Below are 22,553 nucleotides of genomic sequence, written 5' to 3'. Positions count from 1 at the left end.
CTAGAGCTACTATAAGAAATTGCCATAGGAGTTGCGGCAAGATGGCGGCTTAGGAGGACACTGGGCTCACCGCACGTCCTGCTGATCACTTAGATTCCATCTACACCTGCCTAAATAACCCAGAAAACCGCCAGAGGATTAGCAGAACAGAGTCGCCGGAGCCAAACGCAGACGAGAGGCCCACGGAAGAGGGTAGGAAGGGCGGCGAGGCGGTGCGCGCTCCACGGACTGGCGGGAGGGAGCCGGGGCGGAGGGGCGGCTCGCCGGCCAAGCAGAGCCCCCGAGTCTGGCTTGCAAAAGCGGAGGGGCCGGGCGGACTGTGTTCCGACAGCAAGCGCGACTTAGCGTCTGGGAGGTCAGAAATTAACAGCTCTGCTCGGAAAGCGGGAAGGCTGGAGGACAAAGGGAGGGAGAGCTGCTGAGCCCCCTGACAACAGAGCTCAGTTTGGTGGGGAACAAAGGCGCTCGCCAGCGCCATTTCCCCCGCCCATCCCCCAGCCGAAATCCCAAAGGGAACCGGTTCCTGCCAGGGAACTTGCTCGCTCCGCGCAAACACCCAACTCTGCGCTTCTGCGGAGCCAAACCTCCGGCAGCGGATCTGACTCCCTCCCGCTGCCACAGGGCCCCTCCTGAAGTGGATCACCTAAGGAGAAGCGATCTAAGCCTGCCCCTCCTGCCCCCGAGCACCTTGCCTACCCACCCCAGCTAATACGCCAGATCCCCAGCATCACAAGCCTGGCAGGGTGCAAGTAGCCCAGACGAGCCACACCACCCCACAGTGAATCCCGCCCCTAGGAGAGGGGAAGAGAAGGCACACACCAGTCTGACTGTGGCCCCAGCGGTGGGCTGGGGGCAGACATCAGGTCTGACTGCGGCCCCGCCCACCAACTCCAGGTATACACCACAGCACAGGGGAAGTGCCCTGCAGGTCCTTACCACGCCAGGGACTATCCAAAATGACCAAGCGGAAGAACTCCCCTCAGAAGAATCTCCAGGAAATAACAACAGCTAATGAGCTGATCAAAAAGGATTTAAATAATATAACAGAAAGTGAATTTAGAATAATAGTCATAAAATTAATCGCTGGGCTTGAAAACAGTATACAGGACAGCAGAGAATCTCTTGCTACAGAGATCAAGGGACTAAGGAACAGTCACGAGGAGCTGAAAAACGCTTTAAACGAAATGCATAACAAAATGGAAACCACCACAGCTCGGCTTGAAGAGGCAGAGGAGAGAATAGGTGAACTAGAAGATAAAGTTATGGAAAAAGAGGAAGCTGAGAAAAAGAGAGATAAAAAAATCCAGGAGTATGAGGGGAAAATTAGAGAATTAAGTGATACACTAAAAAGAAATAATATACGCATAATTGGTATCCCAGAGGAGGAAGAGAGAGGGAAAGGTGCTGAAGGGGTACTTGAAGAAATCATAGCTGAGAACTTCCCTGAACTGGGGAAGGAAAAAGGCATTGAAATCCAAGAGGCACAGAGAACTCCCTTCAGACGTAACTTGAATCGATCTTCTGCACGACATATCATAGTGAAACTGGCAAAATACAAGGATAAAGAGAAAATTCTGAAAGCAGCAAGGGGTAAACGTGCCCTCACATATAAAGGGAGACCTATAAGACTCGTGACTGATCTCTCTTTTGAAACTTGGCAGGCCAGAAAGAATTGGCAAGAGATTTTCAGGGTGCTAGACAGAAAAAATATGCAGCCAAGAATCCTTTATCCAGCAAGTCTGTCATTTAGAATAGAAGGAGAGATAAAGGTCTTCCCAAACAAACAAAAACTGAAGGAATTTGTCACCACTAAACCGGCCCTACAAGAGATCCTAAGGGGGACCCTGTGAGACAAAGTCCCAGAGACATCACTATAAGCATAAAACATACAGACATCACAATGACTCTAAACCCATATCTTTCTATAATAACACTGAATGTAAATGGATTAAATGCGCCAACCAAAAGACATAGGGTATCAGAATGGATAAAAAAACAAGACCCATCTATTTGCTGTCTACAAGAGACTCATTTTAGACCTGAGGACACCTTTAGATTGAGAGTGAGGGGATGGAGAACTATTTATCATGCGACTGGAAGCCAAAAGAAAGCTGGAGTAGCCATACTTATATCAGACAAACTAGACTTTAAATTAAAGGCTGTAACAAGAGATGAAGAAGGACATTATATAATAGTTACAGGGTCTATCCATCAGGAAGAGCTAACAATTATCAATGTCTATGCACCGAATACCGGAGCCCCCAAATATATAAAACAATTACTCATAAACATAAGCAACCTTATTGATAAGAATGTGGTAATTGCAGGGGACTTTAATACACCACTTACAGAAATGGATAGATCAACTAGACACACGGTCAATAAAGAAACAAGGGCCCTGAATGAGACATTGGATGAGATGGACTTGACAGATATATTTAGAACTCTGCATCCCAAAGCGACAGAATATACTTTCTTCTCGAGTGCACATGGAACATTCTCCAAGATAGATCATATACTGGGTCACAAAACAGCCCTTCATAAGTTTACAAGAATTGAAATTATACCATGCTTACTTTCAGACCACAATGCCATGAAGCTTGAAATCAACCACAGGAAAAAGTCTGGAAAACCTCCAAAAGCATGGAGGTTAAAGAACACCCTACTAACGAATGAGTGGGTCAACCAGGCAATTAGAGAAGAAATTAAAAAATATATGGAAACAAACGAAAATGAAAATACAACAATCCAAACGCTTTGGGACGCAGCAAAGGCAGTCCTGAGAGGAAAATACATTGCAATCCAGGCCTATCTCAAGAAACAAGAAAAATCCCAAATACAAAATCTAACAGCACACCTAAAGGAACTAGAAGCAGAACAGCAAAGGCAGCCTAAGCCCAGCAGAAGAAGAGAAATAATAAAGATCAGGGCAGAAATAAACAATATAGAAACTAAAAAAACTGTAGAGCAGATCAACGAAACCAAGAGTTGGTTTTTTGAAAAAATAAACAAAATTGACAAACCTCTAGCCAGGCTTCTCAAAAAGAAAAGGGAGATGACCCAAATAGATAAAATCATGAATGAAAATGGAACTATTACAACCAATCCCTCAGAGATACAAACAATTATCAGGGAATACTATGAAAACTTATATGCCAACAAATTGGACAACCTGGAAGAAATGGACGAATTCCTGAACACCCACACGCTTCCAAAACTCAATCAGGAGGAAATAGAAAGCTTGAACAGACCCATAACCAGCGAAGAAATTGAATCGGTTATCAAAAATCTCCCAACAAATAAGAGTCCAGGACCAGATGGCTTCCCAGGGGAGTTCTACCAGACGTTTAAAGCAGAGATAATACCTATCCTTCTCAAGCTATTCCAAGAAATAGAAAGGGAAGGAAAACTTCCAGACTCATTCTATGAAGCCAGTATTACTTTGATTCCTAAACCAGACAGAGACCCAGTAAAAAAAGAGAACTACAGGCCAATATCCCTGATGAATATGGATGCAAAAATTCTCAATAAGATACTAGCAAATCGAATTCAACGGCATATTAAAAGAATTATTCACCATGATCAAGTGGGATTCATTCCTGGGATGCAGGGCTGGTTCAACATTCGCAAATCAATCAACGTGATACATCACATTAACAAAAAAAGAGAGAAGAACCATATGATCCTGTCAATCGATGCAGAAAAGGCCTTCGACAAAATCCAGCACCCTTTCTTAATAAAAACCCTTGAGAAAGTCGGGATAGAAGGAACATACTTAAAGATCATAAAAGCCATTTATGAAAAGCCCACAGCTAACATCATCCTCAACGGGGAAAAACTGAAAGCTTTTTCCCTGAGATCAGGAACACGACAAGGATGCCCACTCTCACCGCTGCTGTTTAACATAGTGCTGGAAGTTCTAGCATCAGCAATCAGACAACAAAAGGAAATCAAAGGCATCAAAATTGGCAAAGATGAAGTCAAGCTTTCGCTTTTTGCAGATGACATGATATTATACATGGAAAATCCGATAGACTCCACCAAAAGTCTGCTAGAACTGATACAGGAATTCAGCAAAGTTGCAGGCTACAAAATCAACGTACAGAAATCAGTTGCATTCTTATACACTAACAATGAAGCAACAGAAAGACAAATAAAGAAACTGATCCCATTCACAATTGCACCAAGAAGCATAAAATACCTAGGAATAAATCTAACCAAAGATGTAAAGGATCTGTATGCTGAAAACTATAGAAAGCTTCTGAAGGAAATTGAAGAAGATTTAAAGAAATGGAAAGACATTCCCTGCTCATGGATTGGAAAAATAAATATTGTCAAAATGTCAATACTACCCAAAGCTATCTACACATTCAATGCAATCCCAATCAAAATTGCACCAGCATTCTTCTCGAAACTAGAACAAGCAATCCTAAAATTCATATGGAACCACAAAAGGCCCCGAATAGCCAAAGGAATTTTGAAGAAGAAGACCAAAGCAGGAGGCATCACAATCCCAGACTTTAGCCTCTACTACAAAGCTGTCATCATCAAGACAGCATGGTATTGGCACCAAAACAGACACATAGACCAATGGAATAGAATAGAAACCCCAGAACTAGACCCACAAACGTATGGCCAACTCATCTTTGACAAAGCAGGAAAGAACATCCAATGGAAAAAAGACAGCCTCTTTAACAAATGGTGCTGGGAGAACTGGACAGCAACATGCAGAAGGTTGAAACTAGACCACTTTCTCACACCATTCACAAAAATAAACTCAAAATGGATAAAGGACCTAAATGTGAGACAGGAAACCATCAAAACCTTAGAGGAGAAAGCAGGAAAAGACCTCTCTGACCTCAGCCGTAGCAATCTCTTACTCGACACATCCCCAAAGGCAAGGGAATTAAAAGCAAAAGTGAATTACTGGGACCTTATGAAGATAAAAAGCTTCTGCACAGCAAAGGAAACAACCAACAAAACTAAAAGGCAACCAACGGAATGGGAAAAGATATTTGCAAATGACATATCGGACAAAGGGCTAGTATCCAAAATCTATAAAGAGCTCACCAAACTCCACACCCGAAAAACAAATAACCCAGTGAAGAAATGGGCAGAAAACATGAATAGACACTTCTCTAAAGAAGACATCCGGATGGCCAACAGACACATGAAAAGATGTTCAGCGTCGCTCCTTATCAGGGAAATACAAATCAAAACCACACTCAGGTATCACCTCACGCCAGTCAGAGTGGCCAAAATGAACAAATCAGGAGACTATAGATGCTGGAGAGGATGTGGAGAAATGGGAACCCTCTTGCACTGTTGGTGGGAATGCAAATTGGTGCAGCCGCTCTGGAAAGCAGTGTGGAGGTTCCTCAGAAAATTAAAAATAGACCTACCCTATGACCCAGCAATAGCACTGCTAGGAATTTATCCAAGGGATACAGGAGCACTGATGCATAGGGCCACTTGTACCCCAATGTTCATAGCAGCACTCTCAACAATAGCCAAATTATGGAAAGAGCCTAAATGTCCATCAACTGATGAATGGATAAAGAAATTGTGGTTTATATACACAATGGAATATTACATGGCAATGAGAAAAAATGAAATATGGCCTTTTGTAGCAACGTGGATGGAACTGGAGAGTGTGATGCTAAGTGAAATAAGCCATACAGAGAAAGACAGATACCATATGGTTTCACTCTTATGTGGATCCTGAGAAACTTAACGGGAACCCATGGGGGAGGGGAAGGAAAAAAAAAAAAAAAGAGGTTAGAAAGGGAGAGAGCCAAAGCATAAGAGACTGTTAAAAACTGAGAACAAACTGAGGTTTGATGGGGGGTGGGAGGGAGGAGAGGGTGGGTGATGGGTATTGAGAAGGGCACCTTTTGGGATGAGCACTGGGTGTTGTATGGAAACCAATTTGTCAATAAATTTCAGAAAAAAAAAATAAACAAAAATAAAAAAAAAAAAAAAAAAAAAAAGAATTAGTTTAAAGAAATAAAATGTTGACTTGAAAACAAAACAAAAACAAAAAAAAAAAAAAAAAAAAAAAAAAAAAAAGAAATTGCCATAAAGTACGTGGCTTAAAACAGTGGAAATCTATTCTTTCATGGTTCTAGAGGCTTGAAGTATGAAATCTAGGTGTCAGCAGGTGCCTGTTATCCCCAAAGGTTCTCTGGGAGAGTCTTTCTAGCATTGCTTGCTGGCTATTCTTGGCTTGCAGATGTATCACTCCAATCTGTGCCTTTTTCATCACATGTTTTCTGTATGTGTCAATATCCAAATTTCCCTTCTCTTATAGGGACAGCAGTAACTGGATTTAGGGTCCACCCTAATCCAGCATGAATCCATTTGAACTTGATTAATCTGCAAAGACCCTATTTCCAAATAAGATCACATGGACAAATACTGAGGTAGGATTTCAACATATCTTATTGAGGAATACAATTCAACCCGCAATACTAGGTCTTAAAATTCTTTAAATAAATTGCATTAGAAAGGAAAAGAACATTAGACTCCCTTATTTCACTTTATTGGTTTCTATGAATAAACAAGAATAATTTATAGGAGGAAAGTTAAAAATCATAATTTTGTTAGGACTCCCACTGTACTAATCTAGTATTTCATGAATAAATCTCACATTGTAATTGGTTTCTGATTAAAAATGTACTGTCTACATAAACTATTACAACTTACTTACCCACCTTCAAATTCATACTTACCAAATGATCTTTTCTTCAACTAGTGCATAGTCTGTAACTTTGGCATGGGAGTCACATGCTTAATATCACTCCACTGTGCTGAAGAGATCTGTTTAAACAAATCACAAAGCTGTGATACAGGACAGAACACCAAGGCAAAAACATTTCAGCTTCTTCTATTTAAAGTCATCATGGTATTTAAGAATGCAGGCAAACTACAGGTTGCTTCAAGTTTTAGATCATCATTCTCCCACAAACCTTCAAATCATGTTCTAGGTAAGAGCTCTGAAATTCCAGCGTTCACAGTGACGTTGCACCTGCATGTAGAATTCTCTACCTTCCCTGATTCGGCAGCTATTCTAGAACTGAGGATCCACATTTTGTTACTTTTCCTTCAGCAAGACCAACAGTCTCTGATAATATTTCTCCAGGTTCTGTAAATTTGGGCTAAATTTTCAACATGTTAAATTAAAATGTTTTTGTTTCTTCATTTAAAATATCCAGAGAAAATTTTACATTTTTTTGCGTGTAAAAATGGAGCAAGTAGGTGTTATGTAATGGGATGATTATTATCTTTCTTATATTCTCTTATTTCCCCCACTCTCATAGCCTGAGTACCCTAGAAAAGAGTCTGAACCAAAATGTATATATTAATGCTCTTTGGTAGGGGTGAAACATCATGTGCAACGGCAGTGAGAGTGAAGGAGAAAGGGAAATGAGGCAGGAGTGAGGAGGAGAAATGAATCCAGTTGTCTGTGATTTTACAAGAAAATTCGGTCGGTTATTATTTAGTCATGTGGGATATCTCTGGACAAGCTTCATGTCTCTTAGGTGGGCATGGGGTTTGGGGAAAAGAGTAATTCATCTGATGGTTCTACTATTTCTCACTGGTCACATCTGCTCCAGGGTCTATGAAGTCCCCACACTCCTGGGTTGTATGATCTAGCTTTTCTACAGAACAACAGAGAAACCATACCCTTTACAGCTTTGACCCGGCCAGTGGTTTGGAGACAGTGGTCACTACCAGTTGGGGGGTTCGTGATCTATAGTGATGATGGCAGCAGTTGGACTTTATCATCCCCAGAACTGTGGATTTCAAAGCTAGGGCTGCTCAGGCCAAGAACAAAGTCAGGAAGTTGAGGTCTGGAGAGTACACGTCAGTGCAGCCTATTGGGCAGTACATAACTGGGTCTACACACAGCTGGGTTGATCTTTAAAGGTCATTTATTCCAAATGTGACTTTAAAAATATGAGGAGATATTTTCATCTTCAGTTAAAATGGAGTCATAAAGACTGAATTTACCCTCCCATTTGAGACAATTCCCCCATAAGGCAAAGTATATAAAACAACAGTTTTCAAGACACACAGTGTCAGATGATGAAGGAGAGTGCGACCTGAGAAATAGGAAACAAAAAGGTGAGCCTAACAAATGCTTCCTTAAGACTTTCTGGGCTAAGGGGCGCCTAGGGTGGCTCATCTGGTTAAAGCATTGGACTCTTAGTTTCAGCTCAGGTCATGATCTCAGGGTTCATGGGTTTAAACCCTGCATTGGGTTCTGTGCTGATTGCACAAAGCCTGCTTGGGATTCTCTCTCTTCCTCTCTGTCCCCTGTCCCCCCTGCCCCACCACCACTTATGCTCTTTCTCTCTCTCAAAATAAATAAATAAACTTTAAAAAAAGTTTCTAGGCTAAGAGAGATCCAGTAGGAGCCTAGTGTATGGAGGATATGGAACTGTGTGTGTAAACTGAGGTAGCTAGAATTTGAAGTGCAGAGTATCAGGAAGAAGAGAGCAAGAAAGAGAGAGAGTGAGAAAAAGAAAGAAAGAGAGAGAGAGCATGCTCCAGGAAGATACCCCTTGAGTATGCGACTGGATACTAACACATGCATGGAGACTACTCCAGGCTGAGGAAAGAACCATCTGATAGTTTTAGAAGTAACAATGCCTAGCACTCACACAGGACTTGGAGTAATGTCTGTTACCACCAGCAGAACTGGAAAACCTCATGATGAAAGGGCACTGGGTAAACAAGAGACTATTCCTGAATAGTGGGAATCTTTAGCCTTACCTAGAATTGCTCTGATTCTAACAAATATAAAATCAAGATCCAAAAAGAACAGGGGCACCTGGGTGGCTCAGTCGGTTGAGCGACCGACTTTGGCTCAGGTCATGATCTCATGGTTTGTGAGATTGAGCCCCATAATGCTCTGTGCTGACAGCTCAGAGCCTGGAGCCTGCTTCTGATTCTGTGTCTCCCTCTCTCTCTCTGCCCCTCCCCTGCTCATGCTCTGTCTCTCTCTGTCTCAGAAATAAATAAACATTAAAACAATTTTTTTAAAGAAAAAAATTTAAAAATACCCAAAGAGAACAAATTGCAAGTAACTTAAATGCATCATAGAACAAACCTCATGGGGCGCCTGGGTGGCGCAGTCGGTTAGGCATCCGACTTCAGCCAGGTCACGATCTCGCGGTCCGTGAGTTCGAGCCCCGCGTCAGGCTCTGGGCTGATGGCTCAGAGCCTGGAGCCTGTTTCCGATTCTGTGTCTCCCTCTCTCTCTGCCCCTCCCCCGTTCATGCTCTGTCTCTCTCTGTCCCCAAAATAAATAAACGTTGAAAAAACAATTAAAAAAAAAAAAAAGAACAAACCTCATGAATATTTGTATAAAAACAAAACGATCCAGAACTCAATAGAGTAAAATTCATGACTGGCAAAAACAAAAAACAAACAAAAACACCCCCCAAACCATTATACCCTTGCAAAGCAATAATAAAATATAAGCCACATTGAGGAGAAAAAAAACCCAATAAATTGAAACTGGACTAGAACTAATAAAATGTTAAAATAAACAAATGAGGACATTGATACTGCTAGTACAACTATATTACATATGTTCAAAGAGTTGAGGAGAGGCATGGAAGATATAAATCCACCCAATTTGAACTTCTAAACATAAAAAGTTTGATGTGTGAGATGAAAAAAAAAATCTGAATGCGATTAAGCAAGTTAGGAGACATTAAAAAGGAAATATTTTAGAATGGTTAAACTTGAAAATGTTGACCACACCAAATGTTGATAACGAAGTAGAGAAACTGGATATCTCGTGAACTGCTTATGGGAATGTCCAATAATATAACTACTTTGAGAGATTGACAGTTTCTTAATCTGTTTAACATATGTGTGCAATATAATCTAGTCACTCCACTCCTTAGCATTTTCCCAAAGAAAATGAAAGCCTACATCCCTATAAAGAATTGGGCATAAGTTCACACAATAGCTTTATTTGTAATATTCCACTAAAAAGACCAAAATGCCTATCAACAGGTTAATGGGTTGGCAAACTTTGGTATGTCCATGTAATGGATACTTGTCAGCAAGAAAAAGGAACGAACTATTGATATATGCTACAAAATGGATGAATATTAACATCGTTATGCTGAGTGGTAGAATCGAGACAAGAAAGCATATATACAGTATGATTCCAGTTATATAAAATTCTAGAACATAAAAACTAATCTATAGTGACAGAAAGCCTATTAGTTGTTGCTTCGAGAAGGGGGAGGAGGGACAGAGAAGTTTGAGTGGGAATGACTGCAAGGATCCGTTGGTGGGTATTGATATACTCATGATCTTGATTGCGGTGATGGTTCACGGTAGGTACACATGAAAACTAATCAAATTGTATACTTTTAATATGTGCAGTATATTGTGTGGTGTTAAAAAAAAAGAGGAACCTGGAGAACAAAGGTTTCACAGGGAGTCATAGGTAGAACTATTAAAGTCATATTTCCTTTTTCTATAATGCATTTCCTTTATTCTTAAAAGTATTTGGAAACAACATTGATTATTAGATGTAGTGTCATGTGTAAATGCAATCCATAGTAATTTACAGTTCTGTCCTACTTCTTCCAAAATCAAAGAAGCACAACTGCAACTGTTATTCACACGGATGTTGAAAGGCTGGGAGTCCACATGTTGATGGAGCCACCATAGCCATGGTTACAATACTGCTTATTGTGGACTCCATAACAACAAAGGATGTGCAATGAAAATTCACTAGTCTATACAGTAATATTCACTTCACACAGTGTTTGGAGTTTCTCACATTTTATCTTAGAGCCACCTGCAAGCTCATTAAACACAGATATCTGGGACCCATTACCAGTTTCTGACTGAGTAGGTCTGGTAGGGGGCTGAAAATTTTACATCTCTACCAAATTTACAGATGATGCTGATGAAGTTGCTCGAGGGACCACACTTTAAGAATCACTAAGATAAATGCCCTAGACAAAAAGACAAGGAATCCCTTCATGCAGTTGAATTTAATTATTCATTTGGGTTTGGATTTAAATATGTCCAGGTGGCAGAGAGCAAGCAAGCATCTGAGCAGCCCAGTGGAAATACCCCTGTCAGATGCTCATCCGTCCTTTCCTGTTTCCTGGATCCATTTAGCTCACCACAAACCTATTTTGTAGGTGTAGGAGTCACACACAGATTTTTCTACTTTTCAAATTTAAAATGTTTAATGGTAGTCAGTTGAATCCTCGCAGAACCAATGAAGATCATTGTCCACTTGTAAGTTCAACAAGGTGTTTAAACGCCTGTCCTATGTCACACTCTGTGTTAGGTACTTGATATTCAGTGGTGAGCAAGTTGGGCACGGTTACCTCTTGGAAATTCCTGTCTATTGGAAAAATTGTCATTATATCAATAATCATCCAAATAAAAGAGCACAATTATGACAAATGTACAGGAGAGCTGTAAATATTATTGACGATCAGTACAAAAATAATGTTCCTGAGAAGACAATGCATGTAATTCTATAACTTGATTGCATCTGTATCTGCCTCCAATTCTAAGGATAATTTCTGATATAGTTTGCACTGGACAATTCTAGTAGACAATTTTAAAGTGTATGGCACTCCACCTCCCATTTACATTTTCATTGCCTTTGGTTTTATCCCTGAATTTGTATCTTCTTTGTCTTATAAGTTGATTTAACTTCTACCTTTTATTACTTTTATATTTTTAGAAGTTATGGTGTCAGTTTATTTAATGTTTATCTTTTCTTTGACTGATTTCATCTCAACCAAAATAGATCTCTTGTTTAATTTGTTATTGTACTTTTGGAAGAGAATCAGATTTTCTGAGCTTCACTAAATTACTTCTTTTACAAGACAAATGATTCACAGGAGACCTGAATGTGAGTATTCAATAAATACTTTTTCTCCATTTCCCAATTTTTTTCCTTTATTCTTGCATGCACAGTAAGCTTGTGAAATTCATGAATGATAACTCTCAAAATTTCCTTGAAACCTTAAATTTAAGTATACCACAATGTTTGCATAAGCTTCTAGCTTTCACCTAAATGCCAGTATAGTTCCTCTTCTTATCATCTCACCTTTTAAACTTACATGAAGAGTTTTATGCAATGCAATTTTCACATTAAAAGGAAATTTTTAATTCCTTCTGAAGGTTACCGTGTAACTAATGATGAACAGAAAAAAATCAAAGTTGCCTCGAGAAGTAAGTGGGGAACAATTGACCAAATTGGTGCTTTTTTTTCATTTTCTCAGGTCTCAGGACATTTAGAACTTTACAGCATCAGAGCTGAGGGCCAAACTCTCAGGGATCACAGCTTTGACAACATAATTGCCTGGGACATTCAAGGCTAGGCTCTATCACCAGCTGAGTGACTCACCAGCTCATGTAGAATACATGAGATTCAAATTTGTGACGGAGCAAAACTTCAAATAACTCCAAATTATGAATGCCAGGGTTGCTTGGGAATTGTTCATTCTGTCTTCCAGCATTTGTAAAATATTTATTCAACAAATTATAAGATCGTGGCCAGTGATGAATACCAAGCCTCTATACTTCATGTTCTATAATTATGCCAAGTTGTATAAAATCATAGACCTCAAGACCCTATGACATTATTTACAACTTGTTTCTTAGTTCTCTGATAGCTACAATACCATTTTAGATCCTTATCCCATTCATCCATTTAAGCATTTTTGACATCTACTATGATGTAAGCACTTTGCCTACTTCTTCATACGATAGGCTCTACTCACTTAAAAAGCCTATAGTTTGGGTAGAAAGAAACACAAACAGACCATTACAATAAAATGTGAAGAGTACTGTATCACAGGGAAGCCCAGAAAAGAGGAAGAAAGACACATCAAGTTTATGAGGTTTAATCCAGTAAGTTTTCCCATTGATTTTCCTCTCATTCTGAACATGGTTCATGAAATAACATCCTAAACATGTCCAGAGTCAGCAAGTACCACCCAGCATCTGTGTTTTAGGCCCCACTGCAGCTTTCATTATTAGCAGATCTGACACTTGCCTGTTCTAGTAAGTTATGATGGTTTCTATCAGGACATAGAAAATAGATGTGAAAATAGATGTGATAGACTTGGAATAGAATTTAGTCATGGGAAAAATGTCTGTTTTAGGTTAAAATATCATATCAAATAAATAGTTGCTAGGTGACAACACAGTGTGATTCATATTCTGCAAATGATATAGCTGTAAAAAAATTAAAACTTAGTTTTTCTTTAAAGCATTTTCTCATATTGTCTAACGATGCTAGGTCGGGGACTTTTTTTAAAATTTTTTTAATGTTTATTTTTGGCACAGAGAGAGACAGAGCATGAGTGGGGGATGGGCAGAGAGAGTGGGAGACACAGAATCCAAAGCAGGCTCCAGGCTCTCAGCTGTCAGCACAGAACCCCACATGGGGGTCAAACTCACAGACTGTGAGATCATGACCTGAGCCGAAGTCAGACGCTTAACCAACTGAGCCACCCAGGCACCCCTAGGTTGGGGACTTCTAATACTGTAGGACAAACACATTGACCATTAAATTTTTATTTCAGGAGGGAGTTACTGATACCCAAAGTCCCTGCTGAGACACGGTAGGGTTTTATGATGTAAGATTTGAGGTAGATTTTCCCACGACTTCCATCGTCTCAACTTACTCCAAAAAGGAAAAATAAAAACCTGTATTAAATGAAAGCCCAAAGAATTATTAGAATTGTATGGTTCCAAACAGGGCAAGAGAGTAATATAAGTAATGGGAACATATGTCAGTAGAAACTTACTTTCTCTTTTCCAAAGATAGTGTGCCCCTGTAGGGAGAGACTATCATTTGTTCTTTGGGCTGGCAATACTTAATTCTCTGTTCTGTACTTGGTAGGCACTCAATAAACATTCGGCAATGATTATAAAAATAATGAAGATGAAGTTATTTTAATTTTAAATTAAGTTAAATTCTAGGAAGGTTTTGTAATAAAAGAAAATTTAATATTTCTCCCAGCTCTATTCTTTGTTCTTTAGGACATTTCATAAGTATGTCTTGCCTGTTCAGAATGACACTATGCATTATTCTCAAAGGCATGAATTTTTTCAATCTCTGGGGTCATATTGATTTGGAATAAACATGTCCTTAAAATTCTAATTTAATGTTCTCAGAAAATTTTGCCATTATGGAAGTCACTTTCATATGTTCCTGTGAGAGTCAAGGGAGAGATTTGAATTTCTACTTGATTTCTTGCTTCTATTCAATTTCCTATCCAAGGTGTCAAATTTATCTCTAACTTGTGACTTTCATAGGAAGATATGAGGGCTCCAATGGCAGAAGGGAAAGGACTATATTTATAATTGTCAGTATTTTTATAGCAACAAGCTGCTGGATCAACAAAAGATAATACAGATTGAGCCATTTATATTCTTATAGCTATAATTTAATTTTACGTGGGAGCAATACATAACTTTTCTTTTATGTTTACTTAGATATCTGTGTCTTGGAGCCCCTTTTTTGCCTTTGAATTGCCAGTTATCTTAATACTGTTTTTATCTTTTATTTTCTGTGAAAGCAGAAGAAAAAATTTTAAGTGTAATGACTATAAAAGGAAATGACACCTTATAAAAGGCATTGTTAAAATGAAGTACTAAATGTCAAGATTCTTAAAGCACAGGAGAAAATTTACATTAGTTTCTAATTATACTCTATCAGCAAATTAAAAAATACAGAGTCTAAAACTGGAATAAGTCTAGAAGTGAATCAAAATTGCATTTAAAATGTCTTTTCTTTACCAGATGATCAAAGTACCTATTTTTTTTTTTTTTCTGTGTGAAATGCCACCTGTTCTATACAGCTTTCCTGATTGGTTGAAAATGAAATTGAAAATTCTGTGCTTTTTCACATCCACCTCAATCATATCTTTTCATTTTGCATTTTGTAGTTTCTCATAATTTCTCTTTTAATAATCAGTTTCTTATCCATCTAGATGTACATGTCCTGTGACAGTCTTTGAAGAAAATACATACGCTATTGTAGTAGATTGAATGCTGCTATTACATTAGGTAATCACCCACTCTGCTTCTCTATTTTCCTTAAGAGTTCATGAAAACAAAAGGAAGGCAAATCTCCTTATTGACCAAAAATTACACTAACAACTCAACAGACGAACTTCAACAGATGATGAGCAAAGGTGAAATAATATAATTTTGATTAATCCTTCCATTTCAAAGCAAGTTTGACTAAATGTGTAGTCATATTGATGATAAAATCTGTTTTGTTTGATTATTTCCAGCTGCTAATTAGTAAACTGCGGAGTTTAAAAAATAGAGGGGACTATAAATTAAACATTGAGCTACATTCCTGACTTTGTACATGACCATGAGAATGTCAACTCTCAACTATCCTCAGGTGAGTTATGAAGAAAGAAGCCTCTAGAATTTTCTGAAGATTGAAAGCAATAATCCCTCCAACAGTTTTTTTTAGAAAGTTAAAAGAGCATAAAATTGATATGCAAGCTAGATATAATGACTTATTTCAAACTACTACATAGAGATACTAGTTAATTAAGCTATGTTTAACTGGAATTTGATTATTACCATGAAGATGAGTATTATTTTTTTCATGTGTCACTAAGACCATATGTTTTCAATAAACTCTTTGAGACTCACCTTAACAGTTACCGCATGAGAACAAAGAAAAAAATGTTTCATTTCTGTATTTCTCTATTTAGAATTATTGAGGAGAAAGGCCAATGGCCACATCAAAATATAGTTCTTTGAGGTAAGTACCTTAGTGTTGTCAGCACAACATGAAATATTTAAGATTTCTGCAACAGAAACTAAAATGGGCATTTTGTCACACAATACCAGATATGCCATTTCAGTTGGAATGCATAGAAGTAAAGCATTAAACACACCAGATAACCTTATGAAACTATAGTCTCATATCTAAGTGAAAATCATGCAAGAGTATCCATAAAACTTGTACTTCTAAAATTCTAGAAAAGGATTTATCTTGTTTTTTCATTATTTAAAAAAATTTTCTTTTATATTTATTTATTTTTGAGAGACAGAGGGACACAGAGCGTGAGTGGGGCAGGGGCAGAGAGAAAAGGAGACACAGAATCCGAAGCAGGCTCCAGGCTCCGAGTTGTTAGCACAGAGCCTGACACGGGGTTTGAACATGAACCGTGAGATCATGACCTGAGCTGAAGTCGGATGCTCACCTGAGTGAGCCAGCCAGGCACCTGTCTTGTTTTTTATCTTTAATGTTTATTTATTTTAGAGAGAGAGGGGAGGGAGGAGCAGAGAGAGGATAATGTATGTCATTTTTAAGATCCCACTATATGAATATGCATTCCCTATCCCACTGCCCCACCATCTTTCTAGGATAGTATGCACACTACGTTAGCAGGAACAAATATTCCTTCCTTTGGATCTTCTCTTCAGCACTCTGGACATTTTAAAATAACAATTTGTCTTCTATAAGACAAGTCATCAACTAAAATATACAGATATAAATAATCTATTTATAGACAGGCTAATTATATCAATCCAAATAGAACCAAAATTCCTTCATATTTGGACTTGTCCATTGGCAAATAAATGTAAGAAGCTGGCCAAAGTATAATTTAATCCCAATGGGACTGCTATTTAAGGAAAACAAAACAAAAATTCTTAACTTTAACCAATTCTCTTCTATACTCCCCTCTGGGCACATAAATAATAAAAACAACTAATCCCATAGGGATAAATCCATGTCCCCTCCCCAACTTCTTCTTCCTCTTTAATTAGGGACAAAACAACTAAGTAGTACAGTTTGAATATAAACTTGCCAGTATTTCTAATATGTTACATAAGAAAATTGTCACTAGTATATTAAGAAGAATTCTAACTTGGTACAACATAATCCACAGAGCAAGAAGTCAGGCCTAGAGGGAAAATGAAAGGTCAAAGAGTTGGTTCCAAAAAATCTTCCAACTCTAATGAAATAGTTTGTATTACACAAGGTCTCCAGTCAAAAGCTACTATAAAACCTCAGTCTAAAAATTTTCAGCTTATTTAGGCATTAGAGAGCAATTAAAGCAGCCATGATTAGAGGTACAGATTAAAAAGAGAATGGAAACACACTAAAGGGAACTATACTTGTTTAGCTGCTTTCTCCCATTGAAACATTTACTATTATTTGCCATTTCATAGTGGGAGGCTCAGAGTTTAAGCAGAAAGTCTGTCTAGAGTGTTTGTCAAACTTGGGATGTGGTAAAAATATAATGGCTAAAAAGGTAGGTCAGACCCAAACGAACAAGATCTAGAGAAAATGACTTTGTAAGGAAGTGAGGACAACCTTTTTTTTCCCTTGAGTCATTTGTCAAGCATTAATATTTCAAGGTGTAAGAGACTGAAGAACTAAGAAGGAAACAGGTTAGAAGGCAAAAAAAAAAACAAAACAAAACAACAACAAAAAAAACCTTTTAGCAGTCTCACAGCACCAAAAGAACACAAATTGGAAATTAGAATCTTCCAAGAAAGAGAGGCAATGGTAAAACTCAAATTTTGCAGGAATATGGGCAAAGTAAAAATATTACAGCTTCTACAAAGCTTCAAACCAGTTCTCAAACTTTATTAATCCTAGCTTAGACTGAGAGAATCTGCCCTTATACTAACTACTCACTAGAATAATTAAATATTCTTTGATAAAGATAATGTCATATAGAGCTTCCTGTCTTAGCAGTCTTTTATATACAATGTTTAGAATTCAAAACAAATCTACAATAGTACCAAATGATCAAAAAACAAGAGAAGGAATAAGTACTAGAAACAGACCCACAGATGATCCAGATAGTGAAATGATAAAACAGAAATGTAAAAATAACTGTAATCAATATGTTCAATAAAATAGATGACAAAATAGTTTCAAAAAGCATAAGAATATATATATAATACATAACATAACATATATATAGAATATATATAAATATAAATATAAAATATTCAAATGGTAGTTCCAGAACTGAAGGATACAATAACTGAAAAGAATATTTGTGGGTAAATTACCAGAAGATTAGATATAAGAAAACAAAAATGTAGGTCAGTAGAAAATAACCACATTGAAAAACAAAGAGAAAAGAAGGTTGGTCAAAAAAAGAAAAAAGATTAGGAGACATAAGTAATGTCGGAAATGGTAAAATGCATATGTAGAAGAAAAGAGAGAAGAGGGAACATGAGACTGAAGCAATAGTTGAAGAGACAATGGCAAAACATTTTCCAAGGCTGTAGAAAGATATCAAGATACAGGTTTTTTTTTTCATTTTTTAATGTTTATTTATTTTTGAGAGAGAGAGAGAGAGAGAGAGAGAGAGAGAGAGAGAGCATGAGAAGGGGAGGGGCTGCGAGAGAGGGAGACAGAATCCTAAGCAGACTCCAGGCTCTGAGCTGTCAGCACAGAGCCTGACATGGGGCTTGAACTCATCAACTGTGAGATCATGATCTGAGCTGAAGTCTGATGCTTAACTGACTGAGCCACCCAGGAGCCCCTCAGGACACAGTTTTACAAAGAACTGCTACTCTCCAAAATTATAAATACCTAAAACATCACATCTATACACAATTTAGTAAAACTTATGAAAAAAATAAAGGGAAAATAAAATCTTAAAAACAGCCAGAGTAAAGAAAAAAAATTCCACATTATTTGACTTCTCCAACTAGCAGTAAAGGACTCTTATTTTTACATTTTCTTACATTCTTACAGTGTTATATTTCTCTAACTGAATTCATCCTAATGCCCCTTATCCTAGAAATTCAAAAAAATTCAAAAATAAATGTGTATGGCTTGGTAATTTGAATGACAAATAGTCACATTAAAAAAATCAGCTTGAAGACATTTAATCATTTCTCCTTTTCCAGCCTGAAATATTTTCCCTTTATAATTTTATTTTGAAATTTAGGAGGTGACATTTGTTTCTTAATTGGGAATTTTAACCTTGAGACCAACTCTTCGACTTGATTTGTCATTTTCTCATGAGCTATCCCCCACTGACTCACTCAAAATACAAACTTCGAAGTTCTTAAATTCACAGTGACCATGAAATTTGAATCTTTGTCTTTTGGTCATAATACCATTATACAATATTTATAAGGATGTAGGAAAGGTTTATTTTACATTTAGGAAGATAAAACTGTATTCTTTAAGTGTATTTTTATTTTCCTGTGTAATAAGAACTGTATTCTTATTTTCCTGTGTAATTCCCTGATGATGAGTGATGTTGAGCATTTTTTCATGTGTCTGTTAGCCATCTGGATGTCTTTGGAAAAGTCTATTCATGTTTTCTGTCCATTTCTTCACTGGATTACTGTGTTTTGGATGTTGAGTTTGGTTAGTTCTTTATAGATTTTGGATACTAACCCTTTGTCCGATATATCATTTGCAAATATCTTCCCCCATTCTGTTGTTGCCTTTTAGTTTTGTTGATTGTTTCCTTTGCTGTGCAGAAGATTTTTATTTTAATGAGGTCCCAATAGTTCATTTTTGCTTTTATTTCAGAAAAATGAAACCTTGCTATTTGCAACAATGTGGCTAGACTAGAGTGTATTATAATAAGTGAAATAAGTCAGAGAAAGACAAATATCATATAATTTCACTTATATGTGGAATTTAAGAAACACAACAGATAAACTTAGGGGAAGGGAAGGAAAGATAAGATAAAAATATAAAAGAGAGGCAAGCCATGAGAGACTCTTAACAATAGAGAACAAACTGAGGGTTGCTGGAGGGGAAGTGGGAGGGGGGATGGGTTAAATGGGTGTTGAGCACTAAGGAGGACACTTGGGATGAGCACTGGGTGTCATATGTAAGAAATGAATCACTGGGTTCTACTCCTAAAGCCAAGATGACACTGTATGTTAACTAACTTGTATTTAAATTAAAAAAAAAATACAAAGTAGCCCACCATGCTGGTTTCTATTTAAACCAAATTTGAAAGAAGAATCATCATTTCTTTTGGATTTACATTTTGTTCATTTTTCATTGGGACAGACTTTCATCTAAACAAGAAGAAACACGTGAACTACAATGGTAAATATGAGGAACAAAGACTGATGGAAGAGGAAGCAAAAAGGCAATGGAGGAAATATTTTAGGAAATTATGGTAGAAAAAGTAGAAAAGAGGAGAGGTAGAAAGGAATTATTCAAGAAAATATAAAAGGGAAAGAGTCAGTATTAGACATTCAGATTCAACAGATATTTTTGAACCTCTGTGGGCTTGCCTGTGTGCTGGGCTCTGAACAAAATGAAAAAGGCCTCTGCTTCCAAGGAACTTATATTGTAGTTGTTGTGTATCAGTTAAGATTAGGTGGTCTGTATGAAAAAAATGTGTGAAAAGATTTTAAAAGTCATATTGTTTTTCTTTAACCCAAAATAAAACTGAACTTAACCCAGTGTTGGTTAAATTCTACCCTGAAGGCAATCACTGTTCAAAACAGCTGCTGTGGCCCCAGCTTCCCCATCCATTACCAGACAGCAAAAAAGGGGAAGAGAAAATAAAGCAAAAGGGAAATATTATCCCTTAAGGAACCAACCATACTAGGAGTCTCTTCCCAAAACTTTTAACTTCTAACTCATTAGTCAGGGTTTAGTCATGTGGAAACCTTTAGCATATATGGAAGAGTGGGAAATAAAATATTTTTGTTGGGCATATCACTGCTCCAAATAATACTCGTTGTTTGCTCCTAAAGCAGAAAGCAAGAATGGATATCATGTAGGGATCCAGTTGGCTCTGCCATGGATAGAAATGTGAACAATGTGATCTTTGATTATTATTTTATATTTATTTGCTTCTTATGGTCTTCAAACCATGGATATATTCATAATGATAAAAAAGAGAGACTTATGTTGCCTGAGTCTATTTTCTCCGAGTTGGCCCTATCAGTTATTGTTCATCTAAATCTACTTTTCCTTTTTTCCATTCCCTAAGAGCTTACTTGTTTTTAGTGGAACTGGGAAAATTGTTTAAACTCCAACGTGACTCACAGAACTACTTGCAGATGTTGCCTTTGAACATTTGGAGACTAATGAGAGCTGCACACTAATCTCATTAGATTATTCACAAATAAAAACAATAATTTTATATTCTTAATAGTTTAAGATCCAGAGATTTGGCACAAGACACTGCCAATTCAACCCTATTTCCAGTTACTCATACTGAGGACATATCTAAATAAGTTCCAGAAGCACCTTAAAGTTTCAATCCCATTATAATTCCTGTGGCTAATTACTGGTGGCAGAAGGACTGAGTTTCTCTTTCACATATTAGTTTTGGAAAGTTAAACTCTGTTAGAGTACTAATAAGGAGTATGCTGATTGGTTCTCAGCTCCTACTTCCCTCTCTCACACTATTAGAAAATAAACGAATGGTTAAATCTTTCTCTGAATCAATCATGCAATTTCCTGAGCACAGGAGCTTTACAATTTGCAGTATGCTTTTCCCTGTAGTATCTCACTTTATTCTCATACTTTCCCTGTAAAGTATAACAATTTGCAGTTATTACGCACATTGTACCGTATCTGAGGGTCTGAGGAGTGACCTGAATTGTTCAAATCACTGGGCCTGTAAAATTTGAACTATGACCGATTAAAAAACATTTTTTCACTATAATTAATGTCCTTTTAATCTACCCACAAATTTTCAGTAAAATTATTTTCCTATGTTGCTGTTACCAATACAGAAGAAAAAAACAAAAAAACAAAAATTTTCTATGTTGCTTCTGCATTCCCCTCTTTTAATTACATTCATACACACTTTCACATCTCTCCCTTTTCTTCCCTTCCAGAGCAATTTGTTTTGTAGCTATCCCTTAATTAATGCCCGTTCTTCACCCATTGGTATAAAGGGCAGGAATGAAATATCAAAACTTGCTTTGTAATTGTAGATTCACTCCTGCTGCGAGGCTGAATGAAAGGAATAAAATTTCAATTAAGCAATTACGGAGGAGTGCCGCTGAAAGCCTCAGGGGTGCAACTGTTCCTCTCCATGATTTTTGCAGCCCTCATTGACCATATGTTGAATTTCCATTTTCCATGGTTTCCTCTCAGGCGGAAATCTCCACATATTGACATGTGTGTAATGGAGGAGCACCACGTGAGGCCCAGTTTTGTATTTATCCAAGCCCACTTGCTTCAATGTCTGTGACAAGAGTAGAATGGGTACCAGCAAGAGGCCGGACATTTTCGATGCCCTGTCAAAGCCTGGCTGTTCTTGGTCCTGTGATGATATGGAAATGGCTCCCTTCTTATTGTGCAAGCCAAGCTCACATGTGGATTAGCCCTTTGAACACCAAGTCCATTTCTTTGCTTTCATTGTTTAGTACTTGTAAGCCAGAACCTGCATAAAGAGTAGGCATTCCCGTTTCCAACCACGTAGACTGACTTCAGAAAGCCTAAGAGAGGCGAGCTCATAGAGTCACGTTGTCTCCAAGATACCAAAGAAGCCAAGTTTGATTGTGTTTTCCTGTCTTTCAACTCATAGACTTAAGGTTCCTGC

General features: G+C 37.7%; 1 long non-coding RNA gene across 6 annotated transcripts in view; it reads left to right on the top strand.

Moving 5' to 3' along the window:
- Positions 1 to 21,668, top strand: part of LOC125174806 (uncharacterized) — a 51,502-nt gene extending 29,834 nt beyond the window's left edge. Inside the window, exons 1-5 of one of the 6 annotated variants that reach the window (XR_007155567.1) lie at positions 143 to 192; positions 6,311 to 6,422; positions 15,117 to 15,209; positions 15,312 to 15,427; positions 20,051 to 21,668. This is a non-coding gene — a long non-coding RNA (uncharacterized LOC125174806). Of the gene's footprint in view, positions 1 to 142; positions 193 to 6,310; positions 6,423 to 9,303; positions 11,912 to 15,116; positions 15,210 to 15,311; positions 15,428 to 15,749; positions 15,800 to 20,050 lie in introns of those variants that run through there. The other 5 variants (XR_007155566.1, XR_007155570.1, XR_007155569.1 and 2 more) reach the window with 5 other exon arrangements.
- The last annotated feature ends 885 nt before the right edge of the window (positions 21,669 to 22,553 follow it).

The sequence above is a fragment of the Prionailurus viverrinus genome, chromosome C2, assembly GCF_022837055.1.
Source record: "Prionailurus viverrinus isolate Anna chromosome C2, UM_Priviv_1.0, whole genome shotgun sequence".
NCBI lineage: Eukaryota > Metazoa > Chordata > Mammalia > Carnivora > Felidae > Prionailurus > Prionailurus viverrinus.
Note: the sequence above shows the minus strand (reverse complement) of the source record. Positions and strands in the feature narration are given on the sequence as shown.